We start from the raw sequence: 25,286 nt of genomic DNA, 5'->3' as shown, positions 1-25,286 counted from the left end.
TTCGTGTTGCTCCCTCATCCGCAGCCCACCCCCCCTTCCCTCCTTCCCGTTCGCATTGTTCGCTGGTTGCCGGCCGGGCTTGCTTTGTTTTCTCCTTAAGCTCCGAATGGCCGGTTTGTGCGTTTAGCACTATATTAGTTTTTTCTTAACATTGGTGTTGCTTGGGAGTCTCAGTTACACCCCATTGCCCCTCACCCTCCGCGCTTCCCCACCCCCTTCCTGCCCATTGTCCTCTGATTACCGGCCAGGGTTTCTTTGTTTCCCTTAAGCACTGGGCAATTAACAGCCTCCTGGCCCGACAAAAGGCAGCCTAATCCTCAGCTGCTGAACCGGTTCTCTTTTGTCCTTCTAGCACACCTTTAGTGCCACCTTCGCGTCCCTCTTTGTCTCCGGCTGGGGCTGCTTTACCTGCAGTGGTCTCCCCCACTGCTCGCGGCAATTGAGTCTCCACTATATAATTGTTGGTAGCATCAGCTGTTGTTTAGATTCTGGTCGCAAGATATATTGCAGTTTTCTTGAAGCAGGCCCCCTAGTGGAGGCAGGTTCCCTGCTATTTGATGTCTAGTGATCTGCAGTAGCATCAAACTGTGAATTAGTATTTGCAACATTTAATTTATTTCTGTTTTAAATTTATCATATTGGTCAGTTGGGTAATCTTATTGAAGTGCAGCAACATAGTCAGCAATTGAGCAGATATTAATGTAAGAGGCTTGAGATTTTACTACTGGTGGTCACGTTGATTTTATTTTATATTAACTGATTGGAGATTTGACCGGTCTATTTAACACAATAAATCGATAGCAGCTTTATAGTAGCATCAATTACAGTGTAATAATTTATTGAGAATTGTAGATTCAATTATTAGCATTTCCATCAATAGTCTTCGGATTAAAAACATAAGGAAATAACAATAATTAATTTAAATAACATTGATAATTTAAAATAATAATATTAATTAATTAATAAATAACAGTAATAATAATAATATTGATAATAATTAAGAACAGATCAAATCAATAATAATAATAGATTGAATATACATATGTATATTAATTAATTGAATATACATATATATATTATTTAATTAATTAAGCAATTAATTAAAAAAAATTATAGATAAAATAGAATAAAATAAAAGGTTGCCTGCATTGGAATAGCAGTTTGCTTGGGCTCCTGCCTAGCCGCACGTAGAGTATATTATGGCTCCAAAGAGGAAGCGTGCTTCTGAGGCAGCACGTAACTCGGCTGCCAGCACATCCCGTGGGCAGCGGGATAGGGGCAATAACCAAAAGCCCATTTCTCATTTCCTTAAAGCTTTTTGGTCGTTTATAGATGATTACGAACATCGCTTCCCTGACGAGAACCCCAGTCCCCCCTCATCACCCGATGCGAATCCAGATACGCAGGTGGTCCCTGAGAGTCCACGATCATCCCAATGGGACGATCTACCCAGCACCTCGGCCGCCCTTTTTAATGAGTCCCAATTGGCAAGGGCAGGCTCGAATTTCAGGACAGAGCCAGTTAGAACCAGGTCAAGGTCACAGTCTTCTGCATCGGTGGCGAGGGGCCGGGGGGCAAGGTGACAGCTAAGTCTACCCAGGTGGATAATCCTGTAGCTTCTAGTTCTTCCAGTCGACCGCAGGATAAGAGGAACTGGGTGCAGCTACCGGAATCAGCCTCTTCATCCGAAGAGGAGGAGGATCAGCGGGGGTCGGAGACAGCCAACAACGCTGAGTCCGAAGAAAAGACATCGGGGAAGAGGTGTGAGAAGAGAAAGCACACCCGGAAGAAGAGCAAATCGAAGAGAAAGGAGTCTGATGATGAGACAGGTAGTTCTTCCTCTTCTGAATATGATAGTGACGCGTCCTTGGCTTCTTATTGGGGAAATGGAGAGGAGATTTCGGGTCTCCCGGACTGGGCACTAAATAGGAGAGCGAACAGTCATCGGAAAAGGTTTGGGGGGACACAGGAGTGGAGAGACGGTGCTTTAGTGAAAGATTCAGTCTCGTCCACTTATTCAACATCAGATGTGATTCCGGGTGATCGCTTATCCCCAAAATTGCGCGAAAAAATTTTGAATGGGGAATTTGTGGACATGTTCAAGTTAGTTCCCCCGGCTGAAGAATTAGGACGGGGCGAAAAGCGGCCTTCCCATGGGAAGCGTCGGAGCAAGTACCCGGCCGTGCCTAGGACATTCGAAAATTGGTTGGATGGTTTCCAGGCCTTCATGGGGACGATTGTGGCGGCTTACCCTAAGAGGGCGGTCCACTTAGTCGCCTACCTGTCGCACGTTCGTAGCGCACGTGCCCTGGCGGGTGAGACCACTGCCATAAGTTATGATAGGAAGTTTCGGAGGAAGGCTTCCAGGATCCCATCAGCGCGCTGGGACCAGATTGAGAATGGCATTTGGTCAATTGCTGTGGGCCCATACGTGGAAAGGGAACCAGTAGAGCCCGTTAGATCGGCCGGGGCAGAACCCAGGAGGCGCAAGGTATGCTGGGAGTACAATAGGGGGTCATGCCAAAGGCCGGCTTGTAAATACCCGCACGAATGTGACAGGTGCGCTGGGGCTCATCCCGCAGCATCTTGCTTTAAAGGGGGAAAGCAGCCCTTTCGGGGAGGCCGGGGGTTCCATCATTCCAGTCCCAGGGGAGCCCCCGCGTCCGGGAACAGAAGATAAGGCAGTTTCGGAATTGGCTTTCACCCCGATTAAGCTTGCCCCACTTTGCGATCTCCTATCCCACTACCCAGATAAACAGGCGGCCTCTTATCTTTGGGAGGGTTTTTCCAAAGGTTTTCGAATCCCGGTATCGGGTCCCCTGATAGCAAAAGATTCACCCAACCAGAAATCCGTTAGGGAGAGGCTGGAAGTTGCCGAACGTAAGATAGCGTAGGAGGTTAACGCTGGAAGAGTAGCTGGCCCATTCAATAGTCCCCCAATACCAAACCTGCATATATCACCGCTAGGAATTGTGCCCAAGAAAACCCCAGGAGAATTTAGGCTCATTCACAATCTCTCCTACCCAAAAGGGGGATCGGTGAATGATGCCATTCCAGCTGAGTTAAGTTCGGTGAAATATGCCACATTTGATTATGCAGTAAAATTAATTAGGCGCTTCGGTCAAGGGGCACTCTTAGCCAAGTGCGATATAGAATCGGCCTTTCGTCTGCTGCCTGTGCACCCCAACGATTTTTGGCTGCTAGGTTTCAAATTTCAGGAGAAGTATTATATTGACAAGGCTATGCCGATGGGCTGCTCCGTAGCTTGTTCGGCATTTGAATCATTGAGCACATTCTTGGATTGGGCCATACGCTTTCGGACTAACGGTACAGGGGTCACACACTACCTAGATGATTTCCTTTTCGTGGGGAAGCCAAATACCGGGGATTGCGCCTCTCTGCTTGAGGCCTTCTCAGCTCTGGCCCGGGACCTAGGTGTTCCCCTCGCAGCAGAAAAAACGGAAGGCCCTACTACGTGCCTCACGTATTTGGGTATTGAACTGGACACAGCTGCCCAATCATCCCTCTTACCGGGAGAAAAGATCGACAACCTTAAGGATTTAATTCAGGCTACCCTCCCGCTTAGGAAAATCACCCTCAGACAAGTACAATCCCTGTTAGGCCATTTCAATTTTGCCTGTAGAGTGGTTTCCCCGGGACGCCCTTTCTGCGCCCGACTAGCTAGGCTTTCGGCGGGTCTCAGGCATCCACACCACAGAGTCCGTCTCCCAAAGACAGTCAAGGCCGACCTGGAGGTTTGGGCGACATTTTTGGAAAACTATAATGGAGTGTCCCTGTGGCAGGATGTCCTTAACTTGTCCTCAGACTTTCAGGTCCAATCGGATGCTGCAGGCTCCCTGGGTTTCGGCTTGTACTTCAAGGGACGATGGTGCGCTCAACACTGGCCAGCAGGCTGGCTGGGCAAGGGCATCACGCGGGATCTCACTTTTCTTGAGTTCTTTCCAATAGTAGTTGCTGTGCATATCTGGACGGAGGAGTTCCGAAATCGCAGAGTGTGCTTCAGAACCGACAATCTTGCAGTGGTGAACATTCTAGCGCGCCAGTCATCCCGGTCAGAGAGGGTCTCCTCCCTCCTGCGGTTGTTCGTCCTCCGGTGCCTTAAGTACAATATAGTTTTTTCAGCCAAATTCATACCGGGGGGCAATAATGATATAGCCGATGCATTATCTCGCTTTCAGATGTCTCGCTTCCGGTTGCTGGCGCCTGGAGCTCAGCTGTTGCCCAAACCCTTTCCGGAGCACCTGTGGAGCGTTGGAGACGCAAAGTGATTAAGGGAGTATTAGCGTCTGTCGCACCATCCACCCTCAGGTCTTACAAGAAGGCCTGGTGCGATTTCTTGGGCTTCAGGTCCGGGTCTTCGGGCATTTCGGCATATGCACCTCCCACCACCGATGACGTTCTTCAATACCTTTCACACCTTGATGACCTAGGACGCGCCCCCAAAACATTAAAAATACATGTAGCCGCTATTAGCTTCTTCTCTAAGGCCACGTTCTCCTTCGATCCATGCAGTGACTTCCTGGTCCGTAGGGCTATCGAAGGCTGGGGCAGATTACAACCCCCTAGGGCTCTAAGCCGTAAGCCAATTTCTTATGGGTTGCTGTCTCAAATTCGCAAAAAACTCCGATTAATCTGTTGGTTCCGGTTTGAAGCCCGCCTCTTTTCTGCGGCATATGCCATCGCCTTTTTTGCCGCCCTAAGGGTGGGCGAGGTCGCAGTCGAGAGTAGCGTGAAGGGTGTGCTGCAGGGCCTCCTTATGGAAGATGTACAGCTGTCCGAGGCGAGCATGGTAGTACGAATACGACAATCCAAAACCGACCAGGCCGGTAAGGGTGTCCTTCTAAAACTCACGGCTTCTGGGGGGCAAGGCCCTTGTCCGGTGAAGGACACCAGGCGGTATCTTTGCCTCAGGCCACCTGGTCACGGTCCGCTTTTGATTCACGAGGACGGGTCCCCACTATTGAGGCACCAATTCACCAGGGTTCTCCGCAAAGCTATTGAAGCTTGCGGTCTAGCTCCCAGGGACTATGCCGCCCACTCCTTTAGGATCGGTGCTGCCTCGACTTCCGCGCGCTTGGGCTTACCTGCGGATAAGATTAAAGAAATGGGCCAGTGGAAATCCAACGCATATAAGGGTTACATACGTTAGTCTGTGCACCGCTATACTGAATTATACTTACCCGCTTCCCCCCGTTTTCCTTCCTTCTCAGCTGTTTCCAGGGGCACTGTGTGGATTTGCGGCCACAGCATCGTTCATTGGGCCCGCATTCGGGTGATCAGCTCCGGCCTTACCCATCATCTTGGTCTGCCTCCTGGGATATGAGTTGCCTGGTTGTCGCGCCGTGGCATGCGGTGGGAAGAGCTTATGCCACTGCTGATTGACAAAGTTGCCATGTTTGGCCCTCCTGACATCCTTATCATTCACTTGGGGGAGAATGACCTAGTTAATAGGAGAAGCGGGGACTTGTTGTGGTGCATAAAAAGAGACTTGGAGTCGATTGCGGCCTTGTGCCCTGGAACAATGGTGTTCTGGTCCTCCTTTCTGAAAAGAATTGTCTGGCGCGGTGCGCAGAACTGTATGGCCATTGAAAAAACCAGGAAACTCCTGAACCGGGCAGTAGCCCATTGGGTGCGCTTTATGAATGGCCGAGTCATTTATCATGACCGTATCCGGATCGGCGACCAAGCCATGTACCGGAGTGACGGAGTTCATCTAACGGACATTGGGAATGATATTTGGTTGGACAGTGTCATTAGCAGCATTAGGGATTGGTTGCAGCTGTGAGGGTATTGGCGGCGAGCCCCTTTGCGGCTCGGGTGGCGGTTAGGCATTGGATTCATGTGTTGTGATGTGTTAAGGGCTAGGTGTGGCCATCGCCTATGCTATCTACCATGGGTTATTCCGTTAAAGGAATCCCGCGGTCGTGTATTCTGTCCGATGCCTGCTTGGCAGGAGGCCATGGCACGACCCTCGGTGACATCAGGGGGTGAGCCTATAGTTGGATGAGCATCAACAGGCTCCACCTACTGTTGAATAAACCCACCACCTATAGTCATCCAATGCCTAAGCCAATACCTTTTCACTGCTGTAATCAATAAAGTTGTGGCCTTTTCTTGCCCATTAACCTTATACCACGTGTCCATGTGTATTTATTTCACTTAGCGGGGTTGGGGCCCTCTATCCACAAAGACTCTCCTCCCTGCAAGAGAGGGGAGTGGTTGTGGGCGGGAGCCCGGACTCCGCCCTGGCAGGGGCCTTAGCCCCTGCCCCTCCTTACCTGGCCGGCCGGCGCCCACACCCACCGGGGGCAGCCAACCAGGTGCCTCCGAGGGGCGTGTTCAGCAGCTTAATGCTGCGGCGCCGGCTTCTCCTCCCCCTCAGTCCTCGTCGACCCGCAGCGAGTAACCCACCCTCCACTCCCATTTAGCTCAGGGTCTAGGTTTTTGGCCTTGCTATGGACCTTAGGTTGGTCGCCCCGGTTGTCTGGGGGGCCTGGTAGGAATTTTTCCATTTGGCATTCGGCTTTTTGGTTTTTTCGCCTACCTCGTAGCAATCGTCACAACTTTTGTGGTATTGGTGGGTAGGTTAGGCATTGGATTCATGTGTTGTGATGTGTTAAGGGCTAGGTGTGGCCATCGCCTATGCTATCTACCGTGGGTTATTCCGTTAAAGGAATCTGGCGGTCGTGTATTCCGTCCGATGCCTGCTTGGCGGGAGGCCATGGCACGACCCTCGGTGACATCAGGGGGTGAGCCTATAGTTGGATGAGCATCAACAGGCTCCACCTACTGTTGAATAAACCCACCACCTATAGTCATCCAATGCCTAAGCCAATACCTTTTCACTGCTGTAATCAATAAAGTTGTGGCCTTTTCTTGCCCATTAACCTTATACCACGTGTCCATGTGTATTTATTTCACTTAGCGGGGTCGGGGCCCTCGATCCACAATTTTGCCTAACAATGAAAGGTTCATTCTGCTCCATATTTCTAGGTTTCTTTTTACCTCAAGCCAAGTTTTTTCATAATTGTTTTTAAATAGATTTATATTTCTTGATGTTAACCATATCCCTAAATACTTAACCTTTTTGTGAACTTCAATTTCAATATTTTGTTCTAACTGCATTTTTTACTCTTTCTTCAAATTTTTAACTAATAAATTTTATTTTATTCCTATTTAATTTAAATACTGCCACTTCCCCAAATTTCTGGATCTTTTCTATTACTTTAGGGAGTGAAGTTTTAGGCTCTTCCACTGTTATCACTAAATCATCTGCATATGCTTTTAACTTAAACTCACTTTCCCCAGTTTTTACACCTCTCTTTGTCTGCTCTTATATTTCTGGCAAGTACTTCCAGTACCAGGATGAACTGCAATGGTGATAATGGACACCCTTGCTTAGTTCCTTTTTGTATCTTACCTTTGTCCGTTATCACCTGGTTTATAATTAGTTTTGCTTTTTGTTCTGAATAAATTGCTAATATTCCTTTTAAAAATTTGGGACCACATTTTATTTCTTCAAGTAACTTTGTCATGAATTTCCAAGAGACGTTGTCAAAGGCTTTTTCAGCATCTATAAACATCATTGCTGCTTTCTTTTCCTTTTTAACCTCCAGGTATTCTATTACAGTCAAAATATTCCTTATATTCTCCTTCATTTGTCTACCCGGAAGAAACCCTGCCTGATCTTGATGTATATACTCATTTAGTATTTTTTTTCAATCTGTTAGCTAATATGTTTGCAAATCATTTATAATCGTTGTTTAGCAAAGAGATAGGCCTGTAATTTTTAATTTGCAACAAGTCTAAGTCTTGTTTTGGGATTACTGTAATATAGGCCTCTTTCCATGTTTCTGGAATTTCACCTGTATTCCATATCTCATTCATGACATATTTCAATGGGTTCACTAATTGCTCACTTAGTTTTTTTATAATATTTTGCTGTAAATCCATCCGGACAGGGTGACATGCCATTTTTTGACCATTTTATTACCTCTAGCAGTTCTTGCATTGTTATTGGGGTATTTAAAATCCTCATTTGTTCTTCTTTTATTTGTGGTAAATTACTACTTCTGATGTACTCTTCTATCTTAAACATTTTTTCCTTCCCTTTCCTATACAAATCTGAAAAGTATTTTACAAATCCTACTCTTACTTCCTTCATCTTATCTGTGATCTTTCCATTTAAATTGATTTTATTTATGGAGTTCCTTTGCTCACTTTTTTAAAACTGCCAAGCTAGCAGTTTTCCTGGTTTGTTTGCATGCTCAAAATATATTTATTTCATTATTTTTATTTTCCAACTAATTTCCTCCTTAACTATCATTGAATATTGTTTTTTTAAAAAAATAATATTTATTACTTTTCCAACAATTTAAACACTACAGAAAAAAGAACAATACAATACAATACAGAAACACTACATAACACTAACACACTAAACTAACAAAACAAAACAAAAACAATTTAAAACACATCAAACAATTTCAATATCTTATCTTTCATTCACTTATTTCAACGACCTCCTCACACCTCCCTTTTTGTATTCCACTTCTGTTAATTATTTCAGCAATTCCTTTCCATCTTCCTCTGTTTTCTATCCTATAGTTATCTTAACTCATTCTAACCTTATTTTTTCCTTTAATATTCTATTAATCTATTTATACTTCATTCCTTATAACATTTCTACTAAAGCTATATAACTTCATTCCAACATTCTTCTAACATTCATTAATTTTACAGTATTTCTGTAAATAATCTTTAAACTTTTTCCAGTCTTCTCCCACCGACTCTTCTCCCTGGTCTCGGATTCTGCCAGTCATTTCCGCCAGTTCCATATAGTCCATCAACTTCATCTGCCATTCTTCCCGGGTGGGTAAATCTTGTGTCTTCCAATACTTCGCGATGAGTATTCTTGCTGCTGTTGTTGCATACATAAAAAAAGTTCTATCCCTCTTTAACACCAATTGGCCAACCATGCCCAGGAGAAAGGCCTCTGGTTTCTTCAGGAAGGTATATTTGAATACCTTTTTCATTTCGTTATAAATCATCTCCCAGAATGTCTTAATCCTTGGGCATGTCCACCAAAGGTGAAAGAATGTACCTTCAGTCTCATTACATTTCCAACATTTATTGTCGGGCAAATGGTAAATTTTTTCAAGCTTGACTGGTGTCATGTACCACCTATAAATCATTTTCATTAAATTTTCTCTTAGGGCATTACATGCCGTGAATTTCATACCTGTGGTCCATAACTGTTCCCAGTCAGCCATCATTATGTTATGTCCAACATCTTGTGCCCATTTAATCATAGCTGATTTCACCATTTCTTTTCTTTTTTAAAATATAATATTTATTAAAATTTTACAAACAATAAAGCGTTTCAAAGTTTAAACATAAAAAATAGAAACAAGGAATAACCCTAATAAAAGAAAAAAGAGCTATAAATATACAAAAACAAAAAACGTGAAAAATGCAAAATAGAAGAAGAAAAAGAAGGGGAAAAAGAAAGAAATCAATATTTTCATATCTTATACTTCATTTACTAGTTTCCTGACCTCCCCACACCTCCCTTTTTATATTCCAGTTCAGATATTTAATTCAGCAAGTTCTTACCCTCTGTCATTTGTCCTTGCTCAACATCTTAACCTATTATAAATATATATTTTCCACCATTATCAATCCATATTTACATACTCTTGTTAATCTTTTTACCAATACCGCATTGTTTTCAATCCAACATCTCTTTAACATTCATTAATTTTACAGTATTTCTGCAAGTAGTCTTTAAATTTTTTCCAATCTTCTTCCACCACCTCTTCTCCCTGATCTCGGATTCTGCCAGTCATTTCTGCCAATTCCATGTAGTCCATCACCTTCATCTGCCATTCTTCCAGAGGGGGTAGATCTTGTGTCTTCCAATACTTTGCAATAAGTATTCTTGCTGCTGTTGTAGCATACATAAAGAAAGTTCTGTCCTTCTTTAACACCAATTGGCCGACCATGCCCAGGAGAAAGGCCTCTGGTTTCTTCAAGAAGGTATATTTAAATACCTTTTTCAATTCATTATATATCATCTCCCAGAAAGCCTTAATCCTTGGGCACGTCCACCAAAGGTGAAAGAATGTACCTTCAGTTTCTTTACATTTCCAACATTTGTTATCGGGCAAATGATAGATTTTTGCAAGCTTGACTGGGGTTATGTACCACCTGTATATCATTTTCATAATATTCTCTCTTAAGGCATTACATGCCGTAAATTTCATACCTGTGGTCCACAACTGTTCCCAGTCAGCAAACATAATGTTATGTCCAACATCTTGTGCCCATTTAATCATAGCAAATTTCACCGTTTCATCCTGAGTATTCCATTTCAACAGCAAGTTATACATCTTTGACAAAATCTTAGTTTTGGGTTCTAACAGTTCTGTTTCCAACTTTGATTTTTCCACCTGGAAGCCATTTTTTTTGTCCAAATTGTATGCCTCTCTTATTTGGTAATAATGAAGCCAATCTCTCACTCTGTCTTTTAATTTCTCAAAACTTTGCAATTTCAAATTGTCTCCTTCTTGCTCCAAAATCTCCCAATATTTTGGCCATTTGGTCTCCATATTGGGCCTTTTCTGAGCCTTTGCCTCCATTGGTGACAACCACCTTGGGGTTTTATTTTCAAGTAAGTCCTTATACCTTGTCCAGACATTAAACAGTGCTCTCCTGACAATATGGTTTTTAAATGCTTTATGCGCTTTAACCTTGCCGTACCACAAATATGCATGCCACCCAAAAACATTATTTAAACCTTCTAGATCCAAAATGTCAGTGTTCTCAAGAAGCAGCCAATCTTTCAACCAGCAGAAAGCTGCTGATTCATAGTAGAGTTTAAGGTCTGGCAGGGCAAATTCCCCTCTTTCTTTTGCGTCAGTTAGTATTTTAAATTTTATTCTGGGCTTCTTGCCCTGCCAGACAAATCTAGAGATGTCTCTCTGCCACTTCTTGAAACAATCCATCTTGTCTAAAATTTGTAATGATTGGAACAAAAATAACATTCTTGGCAATACATTCATCTTTATAACAGCAATTCGACCCAACAAGGAAAGCTTCAGATTTGACCATATTTCTAAATCCTTTTTAACCTCCGTCCAGCATTTTTCATAATTGTCCTTAAATAAATTCCCATTTTTAGCTGTCATATTAATCCCCAAATATTTGACCTTCTTAACCACTGTTAAACCCGTCTCATTCTGAAACCTCTCTTTCTCTCTTTTTTTTTTTATAAAATTTTTATTGGGATTTTCTCATTTTTTAAGACAAACACACAAAAAACATAAACATCAACATTACACACAAAAACACATATAATTTCAAAATCTTATTTTCCTAACCAGTTTCCCAGACTTCCCCCACCTCCCCTTCTTGCATCCCCATTCAAAATTTAGCCCAGCAAGTTCTTTATGCCCAAATTAATCCCTTATTAATATTTTATTTAAATCATCTTCATTAACCATTTTCAAACTTCTATACCTTATTTTAATACCCACGTCCGCCTTTGCTAAGATCAATCCACTCTCTCTTTCACGAAATTCCCAATTATATATATTTACAGAAAATCTTAACAAATAAGAGCATATGCTTGTAACCCTTTGGATTCTAACATTCCTCCCCCCCCCTCCCCCGGTTTTGATCCCCAAAAAATTGTCTTTCTATCTGACAGTTCTCAGCCTGGATCTATCACGTCCGAGGCCTTTAAATCTCTTTCAGTCCCTTTCAGCCGGTTTTGTTGACAGTCCTTTATGTTGGACATCCAATCTCGGAGCATCTTCGACCCGAAAGGGTCCAAATCTTTTCCAACCAGTCCTTCGTGTTCAAAAGAAGAGTCCAGATCTTGCTTCTTGTTCTTTCCAAGTCCAAATATTTTCACCTTCGTCACATTTGTAATCCATAAGTCTTTCGGACTCCCCATGGGAAAAAATCCCCACTCTTCATTCTCAATTTCAATTTCAAACCAGATTTTTGACATACAATAATAATAATAATAATAATAATAATAATAATAATAATAATAATAATAATAATAATTTATTATTTATACCCCGCCCATCTGGCTGGGTGTCCCCAGCCACTCTGGGCGGCTTCCATAAAAACCAAAAATACAGTAAAATATCACACGTTAAAAACTTCCCTGAACAGGGCTGCCTTAAGATGTCTTCTGAATGTCAGGTAGTTGTTTATCGTTTTGACATCTGCTGGAAGGGCGTTCCACAGGGCGGGCGCCACTACCGAGAAGGCCCTCTGCCTGGTTCCCTGTAGCTTTGCTTCTCGCAATGAGGGAACCGCCAGAAGGCCCTCGGCGCTGGACCTCAGCGTCTGGGCAGAATGATGGGGGTGGAGACGCTCCTTCAGGTATACTGGACCGAGGCTGTTTAGGGCTTTAAAGGTCAGCACCAACACTTTGAATTGTGCTCAGAAACGTACTGGGAGCCAATGTAGGTCTTTCAAGACCGGTGTTATATGGTCTCGGCGGCCGCCCCCAGTCACCAGTCTAGCTGCCGCATTCTGGATTAGTTGTAGTTTCCGAGTCACCTTCAAAGGTAGCCCCACGTAGAGTGCATTGCAGTAGTCCAAGCGGGAGATAACCAGAGCATGCACCACTCTGGCGAGACAGTCCGCAGGCAGATAGGGTCTCAGCCTACGTACCAGATGGAGCTGGTAAACAGCTGCCCTGGACACAGATTTAACCTGTGCCTCCATGGACAGCTGTGAGTCCAAAATGACTCCCAGGCGGCGCACCTGGTCCTTCAGGGGCACAGTTACCCCATTCAGGACCAGGGAATCCTCCACACCTGCCCGCCTCCTGTCCCCCCAAAACAGTACTTCTGTCTTGTCAGGATTCAACCTCAATCTGTTAGCCGCCATCCATCTTCCAACCGCCTCCAGACACTCACGCAGGACCTTCACCGCCTTCACTGGTTCTGATTTAAAAGAGAGGTAGAGCTGGGTATCATCCGCATACTGATGAACACCCAGCCCAAACCTCCTGATGATCTCTCCCAGCGGCTGCATGTAAATGTTGAAAAGCATGGGGGAGAGGACAGAACCCTGAGGCACCCCACAAGTGAGAGCCCAGGGGTCTGAACACTCATCCCCCACCACCACTTTCTGAACACGGCCCAGGAGGAAGGAGCGGAACCACTGTATAACAGTGCCCCCAGCTCCCAGCCCCTCAAGACGGTCCAGAAGGATGCTATGGTCGATGGTATCAAACGCCGCTGAGAGATCCAGCAGAACTAGGAAACAGCTCTCACCTTTGTCCCTAGCCCGCCGGAGATCATCAACCAGTGCGACCAAGGCAGTTTCAGTCCCATGATGAGGCCTGAATCCCGACTGGAAGGGATCCAAATGGTCCGCTTCTTCAAGGCGTGCCTGGAGTTGTTCGGCAACCGCTCGCTCAATCACCTTGCCCAGGAATGGAAGATTTGAGACTGGGCGATAGTTGGCCATCGTGGCCGCATCTAAAGATGGTTTTTTAAGAAGCGGTTTAATAACCGCCTCTTTCAGTGGGTCTGGGAAGGCTCCCTCACGGAGGGAAGCATTCACCACCCCACGAAGCCCATCGCCCAGTCCTTCCCGGCTAGCTTTTATAAGCCAGGATGGGCAAGGATCCAGGAGACAGGTGGTTTCCATGCATCCTGACCTTGAAGGCCTCTGGTTGTCCTTTTTCACTTGCGTCATTTCTGCTCCTTCTTCACATTCCTCCAAAACAGCAAACAAGTCTTTCTTCCCAGCTGTAGATTCTTCTTGAGTCAGGTCCACCACTTCAGCAGAGTTGTTTATTTTTAAATTCAAGATTGTCAGATTCGTAGCCATAACAGAACTCTGCTTTTGCAGCTTTCCCAGCAGTTCAAAGACCCTATTTAGCTCTGCTTGTAATTTTCCATCTGCAGCCATTGTAATGTTCCAAATCCCCTCTAGAGGGATTTTTGTTACTAAGTGCTCTTTTTCCAACAATCCGGATATTTTGTTATTGTTGCCACTCTAATTTTAAAAGCTTACAGTTCCAATGTTACAAAAGTAACCAACACAAATGACAAAAAACAGAATTTCTTGACTTTGACAGCTCAGTTGACAGCTGTCAAACACTGTAAATATCTTCACAGGCTCCCTCTCGGGTCACTCCCGGATCGGGGGGGGGGGGGTTGCACTTCAACTCCAAAGATCAGTTCAAATCCTCCAGCAATTAGCTTATAAGTCCAAATCGTGAAATTAAGAATTTTATCTCAAAAAGAGAAAGACAGTCTCTCGATCTTAGTTGCTTAATTCTTGCTTTAAATTGCCTGCAAGAGGGGGAGAGGCGGACTTCCTTTTAGCACCTCCCCCGGTCGTACCGAATTCAATTAGAAGAAATTTTTAGTTCCAATTACTCACAGGTTGTTGCATTTTAAGTCCAAATATTCAAGGAAAGAAGTCAGCGCTCTCCAGCCATGGCTTGCGGCTTCACTCCGTGGAAGAAGCGGTCTACTCACAGCACCGCGCCGCTCCCCGTATCCTCTCCAAAGCCTTTAAAAAGGCTTCTTTGTGGGTCGGGGGGGCGCAAATGGTGCCCGCCGAGTCACCAGGTCCACAGGCATCCACGCCTGTGGTTTCTAAGGGTCCCCGCGTCGCCGCCGCGGCAGGACCCCTCCTCCACCGAGCCGATTTCCTCCGGAGCTCGGAGGGAATCCGCCATTAGCTGGTCGCACCAACCCGGAAGTCTCCTGAAACCTCTCTTTCTCAATCATTGTTAAATTTTTCTCAAGGACTTTAGTTTTTAACTTATTCAACTTAAATCCTGCCACATGACCAAATTCTTGGATCAGTTCTAATACCCTTTTAGTACTAGATTCTGGCTCCTGTAATGTCAATACTAGGTCATCTGCAAAGGCTTTCAGTTTATATTGTTTAGCTCCGACCATTATGCCTTTAATCAAGCGGTCCCTTCTAATCATATTTAACAGAACCTCCAGGACCGAAATAAAAAGTAGTGGGGAAATTGGGCAGCCTTGTCGTGTCCCTTTCTCTATCTTAAATTCCTCTGTCACCACATTATTAACTATTAATTTAGCTTTTTGTTATGAATAAATTGCACTTATACCATTTTCAAACTCTTGACCAACCCCCATCCCCTGAAGATTTTTCTTCATAAAACTCCAAGAAATATTGTCAAAGGCTTTCTCGGCGTCCACAAAGATTAAAACTGCTTTAGTGTTAATGTCTTCTTGTAACTTCTCCAAAATGTTAATTATATTCCTCGTATTGTCAGACAAGTGTCTACCTGGGAGAAAGCCAGCTTGGTCCTTGTGTATCTCTTCCCCTAATACTTTTTTTAGCCTTTTAGCCAAAATATCAGCAAATATTTTGTAATCCACATTTAACAGGGATATGGGTCTGTAGTTCTTAAGTTCTGTCTTTTCAGACTCACTTTTCGGTATAAGTGTAATAAATGCTTCTTTCCACGACTCTGGCACGTTTCCCCCTCCAAAATTTCATTGCAGACCTCCTTTAGTGGTTGAATCATAGCTGATTTCACCATTTCATCCTGAGTGTTCCATTTCAACAGCAAGTTATACATTATTTTTTTTCATAATTTTTTTTATTAATTTACAACAAAACAAAACATACATAAAATTTTTCACATCCAATTTTCACAAATTGCTTCTTTTCTGGACTTCCTTCAGCTTCTCCGTAAATCATCCATAGTCATTATTTTAAATACGCATTTCGTAATTTATATTGTCATTATTTATACCCTTAGTTTCCTTTCTCTTTAAACAATACTTCTTAGTTTTTCACAGTGCTTTTTTAAACCCCTCTAGCGTTATCTGTCCCTCACTTATACTTTCCAGATATTCCACAAATTTCCCCCAGTCCTCAATGAACTTTTGGTCTCTTAGGTATCTAATTTTCCCAGTCAATTTATCCAACTCAGCATAGTCTAACAGCTTCATTCTCCATTCTTCCACTGTCGGTATTTCCTGTTGTTTCCATTTCTGAGCCAGTAACACTCTTGCTGCAGTCACTGCATATTGGAAAAATTTACAGTCCTTTCTCTTTATCTCATTTCCTAGTATTCCTAACAGAAAGGCTTCAGGTTTCTTTGTAAATGTATATTTTAGAATATTCTTCAATTCATTATATATCCTTTCCCAGAAGCCTTTCACTTTCTTACATTCCCACCACATATGATAAAAAGAGCCTTCTTTATCTTTACATTTCCAACACTTATTACATGTCTTATACATTTTTGCTAATTTCACCGGTGTTATATACCATCTATAAAACATTTTCATAACATTCTCTTTTAACGTCATACATGCTGTAAATTTTAGATTTTCTTTCCATAGTTTTTCCCAATCCTCAAATTGTATATTATATCCAACATCTCTGGCCCAGTGTATCATTACCGACTTAACTTCCTCATCTTTCAAATTCCATTCTAACAACAGCTTGTACATTTTGGATAGAATTTTGTAATCAGCAAGTCATACATTCTTGACAAATTCTTGATTTTTGGATCTAACAATTCTGTTTCCAATTTTGTTTTTTTAAAAAAAATGATATTTATTGAAACAAAAGAATTTTTAAAAAATACACAAAAAAGACAAGATTACAAAAAAGAAAAACATGAGAAGAAAAATAAAAAATAAAACCATCCTTATCAAATTCTCCAATTTCCATTACCTTCTTTCCATGACCTCCTCCTCCTCCCATCTCTTGTATCTTGATTAATAATTGTCACAGCAAATCCTTTCCATAATTCATAATATTTTATCATTACGTTACCTTACTCTATTCTCATTTTATCTTATAGAGACGACCTTAGAGCTTAAAACTTAAATCTTTTTTACCAACTTCTCATAACCATTACCTTTTTGCCTAGTTCTTTAAACATTTTAACAAGAGCCAAGTAATTTCATTTCAACATTTTCCCAACATTCATAAAACATTTCTAATAATAGTGATACGAAAAAAGTACAATAGAATAAAAGCAATCCAATCTTCTTCCAGCGTCCCCTCCCCCCGGTCCCGGGGTTGTCAGTCTCCCCCCCCCCATTAGTCTGGCACATTAACCTGGTGCCCTTATATCCGAGGCCTTCAAGTCTCTTCCATGTCCCTTTCGCAGCTCTTCTTCATATTTTCCTTTCACTCGCGGGAACTCCAGCTTTGTAGTGTTTTTGACCTTTTCAACAAATCAGCCCCTTTCTCATAGTCCAGACAAAGCTCCATGTAATGTTTTAAAACATATTTCAGATTCCCTCCAAAATTGGAAGTCCCAACAGCTCCAAACCTCTGACGACACATTTCCAGACTCGGAAAGTCCAAACATCCCTGCATCAATCCAACCCCCCATTTCCAGTTCAATCCAAACTTTATCTTTCCAAGTCTGGTTTTTTCCAAGTTCATTTGTCAAATCCAAAAAGCTCACTTTCCTGCTGGGCCGAGAGTCCCTCTATCCCTGGCGTCTCAAATTCAGTAGGGTCCTCTTCTTTCTGTTGTTCTGTCGTGGCACACTCCTGTTTTAGTTCCTGAGTGGGCTCCATATAATTTTCCACTACCTGATCAAAGGCACTGGCAGCTTTTGTCATAAAGTCCATCTTCTGACTTAACTGATCGAATAGGGCACTTATATTACAGAAAACACCCAACAGTGCTTCTGAAGGCATTGTCCTGCAAGGTCACAAAACTCTTTCCCACAGTTGTAATCAGTAAACAGCAGCAAGTTCCCAGGATTTAGTTACAATTTAATAGCTCCCCTCTAGGGGGAGAGACTTCTAATTGTTCTTTTCCTTGAAAAAAATAGCAACAGAGTTTCTTCTTTAAGATATTTTGTCCATATTTGTTCTTTTTTAAAAAAGCAAAAGGAAACAATGGAATCACAATGTTTCCCTCCTTTTAACTATCTGTCAAAGCATTTATTTCTGGTCAATGAGCTTCAAACGTCAAATCTGACACACCGCTCCAAGGTCAGGACAGTGGAAAATTACTTTACTTTAACTTTAATTCCGCAGGTTTAAACAACTCAATAAAAATCCCCCTTCTTCTCCTGCTTCCGAAGGGGGGTTCCGCAATTATGAATGATGAAAGACGATCCTTTAAAAGTGATTTTTAAGGCTCTGGTTTACGTTGTCTTTGCTTTGTTGTAACTATAAGAAAATGGAAGGGTGACTTCCTGTTTAGCCCTTTCCGTTTCAGTACCAAATTAGGGTAAATTTTAGGGTTCAAGTTCCTTTTATTTCGCCAATGCTTGTTTAAAATCCAAGTATTTAGCGTTCCAGTACTCACGGTTAGTTATTTTCAATGCCAAATTGTCCCAGGAAAGAGGCAGCGCTCTTCGGCAACGGCTGTGCAGCTTCACTCCGCAGAAAAAACAATCAACTCACAGCACCGCTCCACTTCCCCCTCTTCACTTCGGAGCCCGTTTCTGGGTTCCTTAGTGGGTTGGGGGGCGCTAAAGGTGCCCGCCGAGTCCCACGGTCACAGGCTTCATCCGCCTGTGATTTTCAGAAGGGTCCCCGCTACGCCACAGCGGCAAAGACCCGTTTCTTGCGGAGCTTGTCCCTCCAGTTCAGAGGGAGTCCGCCATCACCGGAGGCGCCACCCTGGAAGTCCCCCTGTTTCCAATTTTGATTTTTCCACCTGGAAACCAACTTTTTTGTCCAATTTGTATGCCTCCATTATTTGGTAATAATGGAGCCAATCTCGCACTTTGTTTATCAATTTTTCAAAACTCTGCAATTTTATTCTGTCTCCATCTTGTTCCAGAATTTCCCAATATTTTGGCCATTTGGCCTCCATATTGAGTTTTTTCTGTGCCTTCGATTCCATTGGTGACAACCATCTTGGGGTTTTCTTTTCTAACAAATCCTTATATCTTATCCAAACATTAAACAATGCTTTTCTAACAATATGATTTTTAAACGCTTTATGTGCTTTTACCTTATCATACCACAAATATGCATGCCAGCCAAATGCATTATTGAAGCCTTCTAGATCCAACACTTCAGTGTTTTCAAGAAGCAGCCATTCTCTCAGCCAGCAAAAAGCAGCTGATTCATAATAAAGTTTAAGGTCTGGCAGGGCAAATACACCTCTTTCTTTGGCATCAGTTAATATCTTAAATTTTATTCGAGGCTTCTTGCCCTGCCAAACAAATCTGGAAATATCTTTCTGCCACTTCTTGAAACAATCCATCTTATCCAAAATTTGCAATGTTTGAAACAAAAACAACATCCTTGGCAACACATTCATTTTTATCACAGCAATTCGGCCTAACAATGATAATTTCAAATTTGTCCATATTTCTAAATCCTTTTTCACTTCAATCCAACATTTTTCATAATTATCCTTAAATAAATTCACATTTTTGGCAGTCATGTTAACCCCTAAATATTTCACTTTCTTAACCAATGTTAGTCCTGTCTCCTCCTGAAACTTCTCTCTCTCATTCGCAGTTAAGTTTTTCTCTAAAACCTTAGTTTTCATCTTATTCAACTTAAAACCTGCTACCTGTCCGAATTCTTGAATCAGTTCCAATACCCTTTTAGTACTAGATTCTGGCTCCTGTAAAGTCAATACTAAGTCATCAGCAAATGCTTTCAGTTTGTACTGTTTAGCTCCCACTTGTATACCTTTAACCTCTTGGTCCTTTCTAATCATATTTAACAAAACCTCAAGGACCAATATAAAGAGCAATGGAGAAATTGGGCAACCTTGTCGTGTCCCTTTCTCAATCTTAAACTCTTCTGTCACTACATTGTTCACAATTAATTTTGCCTTTTGTTCTGAATAAATTGCACCTATACCATTTTCAAAGCCTTGACCTACCCCCATCCCCTGTAGATTCTTCTTCATAAAACTCCAAGAAATGTTGTCAAAGGCTTTCTCTGCATCCACAAATATCAAGACTGCCTTAGTATTGATATTCACTTGTAGTTTTTCTAGAATATTAATTATATTCCTCATGTTGTCAGACAAATGTCTGCCCGGGAGAAAGCCCGCTTGGTCTTTATGAATTTCTTCTACTAACACCTTTTTTAATCTTTTAGCCAAAATATCTGCAAAAATTTTGTAATCCACATTAAGCAGCGATATAGGGCAGTAGTTCTTGAGCTGTGTCTTTTCAGTCTCTGTTTTTGGTATAAGTGTAATGTAAGTTTCCTTCCACGACTCTGGTGCCTTTCTCCCTTCCAATATTTCATTGCAGACTTCCTTCAATGGTTGTATTAACCATTCTTTCAAAGATCTGTAATATCTTGAAGTCAAACCATCTGGTCCTGGAGATTTACCTAATTGCATGTTCTGGATGGCCCCTTCCACCTCCTGATCCGTTATTTTGTAATTCATCATTAGCTGTTTTTCCTGAGAGATTTTGTGTAGTCCATTTATTTTCAAAAATCGATCAATGTCCATTTCTTTCTGCTTCTCCTGTGTATAAAGTTGTTTGAAATACCTCTGAAAACACTTCCTGATCTCCACTGGGTTCTGTATATTCTTTCCTTCCACTTCCAAATTCGTAATAGTATTGAGTTTTTGTCTTTTTTTCATTTGCCAGGCCAACAATTTTCCACACTTATTTGCCGATTCAAATGTCTTTTGCCTCATCTGTTTAATCTTCCATTCTATTTCCTGATTCATCAGCTTCATATATTGTGCTTGGTATAACTTTATCTCTTTCAGGATCTCCTGTAACTTTGGTTTTGCTCTCAGTTTCTTCTCTCCTTCCTTTATTTTCCCCAGGATTTTATCCTTTTTTTCATTCTGAGTTCTCTTCTTAATTGCATTCTGTTGTATTAGGAATCCTCTCATAACCGCTTTGCTTGCGTCCCAAATTACTCTTTTTTCCACTGTAGTATTCATGTTTATCTCGAAGTAGTCTCTTAGAGTTTTTTGGGCCTTCTTGGTCACCTCTTCATTCCTGAACAAAGTATCGTTCATCCTCCATCTAAAGGAACCAATTGGCATCAATTTCATTTCCATCTTCACAGCATTATGGTCAGAACAAGTTTTGGGGCAAATCTCCACTTTGCTAATCTTCGGAACCAATCCCCTGGTTACCCAGATTTGGTCAATTCTTGTCCACGTCATTTTAGCCTCAGAGAAGAAAGTTCCCTCTCTTCCCAGAGGGTTCTTCATTCTCCAAATGTCAACTAAGTCCATACTTTCAGTCATGTCAAAAAAGGTTTTTGGTAGTCTACCATCTTTGGTGACTACCTGTCTCTGTGCCTTGTCCATATTTGTAGACACCACTCCATTCATATCTCCCATCAAGATCATATTATAGTCCATATAATCCATCAGAGTCTCGTGTAGCTTCTTAAAGAACTCCGATTTTCCTTCATTTGGTGCATAAATACCTACAATCAGGAATTTCTCTCCTTGTGATTGAATTTCAATTGCAACAAATCTTCCTTGGTCATCTTTAAATATGAATTTCGGCGATAGGCTCTCCTTTGCATAAAGGACCACTCCTCTTTTTTTAACTTTATATGATGAGATAAATTCTTAGCCCAGTCTTTTATTACTCAATATCTTCCTGTGTAGCCTTATCACATGTGTTTCTTGTAAACAAATCAAGTCCAAATGTTCTTTTTTCAATAAATGAAAGACTCCCCGCCTTTCTTCTGGAGAATTTAATCCATTCACATTCCAGCTCGAAACCTGCAACACCATCATGTAATTACTCTGGTATCCCCCCAACTGCACCCAATGCTTGCTCTTCTTCAGTTGGTGGTGGTGGTGACACGTTCACTGGGAGATCCAGTCCAGAGGATAATGCTGATATATCTGGTATTCCCCTGTTTGGTGATCTTCTATCCGATGCTCTTTGCTCTAGTCCTCTATCTGATGATCTTCTATCCAATGCTCTTGGCTCTTTTCCAAGTCCCTTCTGCAGATCTTCTTCGTATTTATACAGAAACTTTATCTTTTACTGATCTTATTTTTATTTTCCTTCCTTTGAAACTGAAAGATAGACCTTGGGGAAACTCCCACCTAAAGATGATTTTATTCCTTCTCAGCAGGGCAACAATATCTCCATAGTTAGGCCTAAGATCCAAAAGATATTTCGGGACGTCTTTAAAAATTTCCACTCTTGACTGTTGTACTTCTAGGTTCTTCTGGTAGTGCCAACCCAAGATTCTATCTCTCTCTTCTTTAGTTCGAAGGGTAATCAGGCAGTCTCTTATTCTATTCTTCTCTTTCCCCCCTCCTCTTCCAAGTCTGAAGGCCCTCACAATTCTAAACTCTTCTTGACCCAAGTCCAAGTCCCAAAAGTCAGCAAATTCCTGTGTGAGGAAGTCTGTCAAGCTTTCCTTCTCCAATTCAAGTAGGGCTCTGATCCTCAAGTTTGTCTGTTTTTCTTTAAGTTCAATCATAGCAAGCGTTAACTTCTGTTCATCAAGTTGCCTCTGTAGGGCTGGGACTCTCTCTCTCTCCAGTTGTGTTACTTTACATTCAGCAGCAACGGCTTTCTCCCTGGCTTCCTCCGCAGTTTGCCGTATCAAAGTAGATTCCTGTATCAATTTCTGGATGGTTTCTGTATTGGTATTCACCTTTTGTCCCAGATTATTTATACTTTCTGTATTTAAGTCGATTTTAATAGTTATCGCGTCTGTTTTCTTGTTAAGCTGTTCCAGTGAATCATTTATCTTATCTAATGCAACCGCTAAGGCCTCTTCTGTCGACATTCCTCTTGGTTTTGAGTGTACTGGTGCAGAAGCAGAAGCAGAAGAAGCAAGGAGGCCTGATGTTGAGCCTTTCCTAGGTTGCTGCCATGTCCTCCCAGACCTTAATGTTTTTTCAGCAGTTGACTGGTCTGTTTTTTCCTTTCCATTTGCCATAACACTTAAAAGATTCAAGGTCAGTCCCAGAGTCTCACAGTTTTTTATCTTGCAGCTGGAAATTCCCCTAGCCCAGCTCTTGTAAAGCAACCAGTTTCTAAGGCTTCCACTAGGTGGAAACAGTTTCTATTTATATTAGTCAGTAATGTCCTCTTTTAAACACAGTTCAAACAATCCAAAGTTAGTTTCAGTTTTCAGTTACTTTTACTCCTTTTTAAAAGCAGCCGGAGACCGTAGAAACAATGTATTTCTCTTATTTAGCTAGCTGTCAATGAACGTTCTAAACGCTGTCAATGAACATTCCAAAACTATCATTGAATATTGAGTTTGTAAAGTTTTAATTGCCTGTTTGACTGCCTCCTTATTTGCTTTCCTTGACAGTTGTTTCTCCTTCACTGTAATTTCCTTTAAAATCTCCCTTTTCCTTTTCTCTTTCAATTTCCTTTTGTATGAATTTTGTTGTATAAAGTGTCCTCTCATCACTGCCTTGCTTGCATCCCAGACCATCTGTAATTTTGTTTGTCCTTGACTGTTTATTTCAAACTAATCAGTCAAGGCCTTTTTTGTTTTTTCCATAAATTTTTGATCATCTAGTAAGTCTTCATTTAACCTCCATCTGAATTAAATTTGGCGTTCTTTTTGTAGTTCCATAATCAAGGAATTATGATCTGAAAAGGTTCTGGGATTAATTTCAATTTTTTTGACTTGTGGTTCCAATTCTTTGGAGATCCACAAGGAGTCTATTCTTGAATTGCTGTCATGAACATGGCTATAATAAGTGAACTCTTTATCAAAGATATGTCTTATTCTCCATATATCTATCAGGTTTAAATTTTGAGCCATGTCGAAAAAAGTCTTTGGAAGTTTACCTTCTTTTGTCTCTTTTTTCTAGCTGATCTTTTTTCCCCCCTAATGATGGGACTCCATTTAAATCTCCCATTAAGCTCATCTTTTGATCTGCAAATTCAAGTAATTCCGTTTCTATTTTGGGTGCATAAAATGTACCAGTATCACATTCTCTCCCTGAATTTTTATTTGTATTATTAAGACTCTTCCTTTTTCATCCGTCTGAATCAATTTGGGTTCTAGTGCAGGATTTATATAAAAAACTACTCTTCTTTTATCTTTGTCTGACGAGATGAAGTCCAAACCTAATTTTTTATTACCATATTTTTCGCTCCATAGGGTGCACCTGACCATAGGGCGCACCTAGTTTTCAGAGGGGGAAATCATCTCTCTTTTTCTTTCTTTCTTTACTTCCATCCTCCCTTTCTCTGTCCTTCTTTCCTTCCCTACTTCCTTCCTTCTTTGCTTCTTTTCTCCCTCCCTTTCTCTGTCCTTCCTTCCTTCCTTCTTTGTCCTCCCTCCCTTTCTCTGTTCTTCCTTCCGTCCTTCCATCCTTCCTTCTTAGCTTCCTTCCTTCCTACTTTCCTGCGTCCCTCCCTCCCTTTTTCTGTACTTACTTCCTTCCCTCCTTCCTTTCTTCTTTCCTTCTTTTCTCCCTCCCTTTCTCTGTCCTTCCTTCCTTCCTTGCGTCCTTCCTTCCATCCTCCCTTTCTCTATCCTTCCTTCCTTCCTCCCTTCCTTCTTTCCTTCGTCCCTCCCTCCCTCCCTCCCTTTCTCTGTAATTCCTTCTTTCCTTTCTCTGTCCTTCCTTCCTTCCTTCCTTCCTTCCTTCCTTCCTTCCTTCCTTCCTTCCTTCCTTCCTTCCTTCCTTCCTTCCTTCCTTCTGTCCCTCAATCCTCCCTCCCTTTCTCTGTACTTCCTTCCTTCCTTCGTTTCTCCCACTCTCCCTCCTTCCTCCCTGTCTCTGTCCTTCCTTCCCTCGTTCCTTCGTCCCTCCCTCCCTCCCTCCCTCCCTCCCTCCCTCCCTTTCCCTGTCCTTCTTCCTCCCTCCCTCCCTCCCTCCCTCCCTTTCTCTTCCTTCCTTCCTTCCCGCCCTCCTTCCTTCCTTCTTTCCTCCCTCTTTTTCTCTGTCCTTCCTTCCTTCCTTCTTTGTCCTCCCTCCCTTTCTCTGTTCTTCCTTCCGTCCTTCCATCCTTCCTTCTTAGCTTCCTTCCTTCCTACTTTCCTGCGTCCCTCCCTCCCTTTTTCTGTACTTCCTTCCCTCCTTCCCTCCTTCCCTCCTTCCTTTCTTCTTTCCTTCTTTTCTCCCTCCCTTTCTCTGTCCTTCCTTCCTTGCGTCCTTCCTTCCATCCTCCCTTTCTCTATCCTTCCTTCCTTCCTCCCTTCCTTCTTTCCTTCGTCCCTCCCTCCCTCCCTTTCTCTGTAATTCCTTCTTTCCTTTCTCTGTCCTTCCTTCCTTCCTTCCTTCCTTCCTTCCTTCCTTCCTTCCTTCCTTCCTTCCTTCCTTCCTTCTGTCCCTCAATCCTCCCTCCCTTTCTCTGTACTTCC

The 25,286-nt window shown here is 42.3% G+C and overlaps 1 protein-coding gene and 1 long non-coding RNA gene across 2 annotated transcripts in view; one reads left to right on the top strand and one right to left on the bottom strand.

Annotated features, from left to right (window-relative positions):
- The window catches only part of LOC310697660 (FERM and PDZ domain-containing protein 3-like), a 91,444-nt gene that overhangs the window by 37,172 nt on the left and 28,986 nt on the right, over positions 1–25,286 (top strand). The window lies entirely within an intron of this gene.
- LOC310697742 lies at positions 8,354–22,475 on the bottom strand. Its single transcript, XR_014521184.1, has 3 exons — positions 18,691–22,475; positions 10,371–10,472; positions 8,354–9,349 (listed from the first exon to the last, which is right to left on the bottom strand). It is a non-coding gene; the product is annotated as an uncharacterized lncRNA (long non-coding RNA).

The sequence above is a fragment of the Podarcis liolepis genome (genome assembly GCF_965112155.1).
Source record: "Podarcis liolepis genome assembly, chromosome: W".
Taxonomy (NCBI): Eukaryota; Metazoa; Chordata; class Lepidosauria; order Squamata; family Lacertidae; genus Podarcis; species Podarcis liolepis.
Note: the sequence above shows the minus strand (reverse complement) of the source record. Positions and strands in the feature narration are given on the sequence as shown.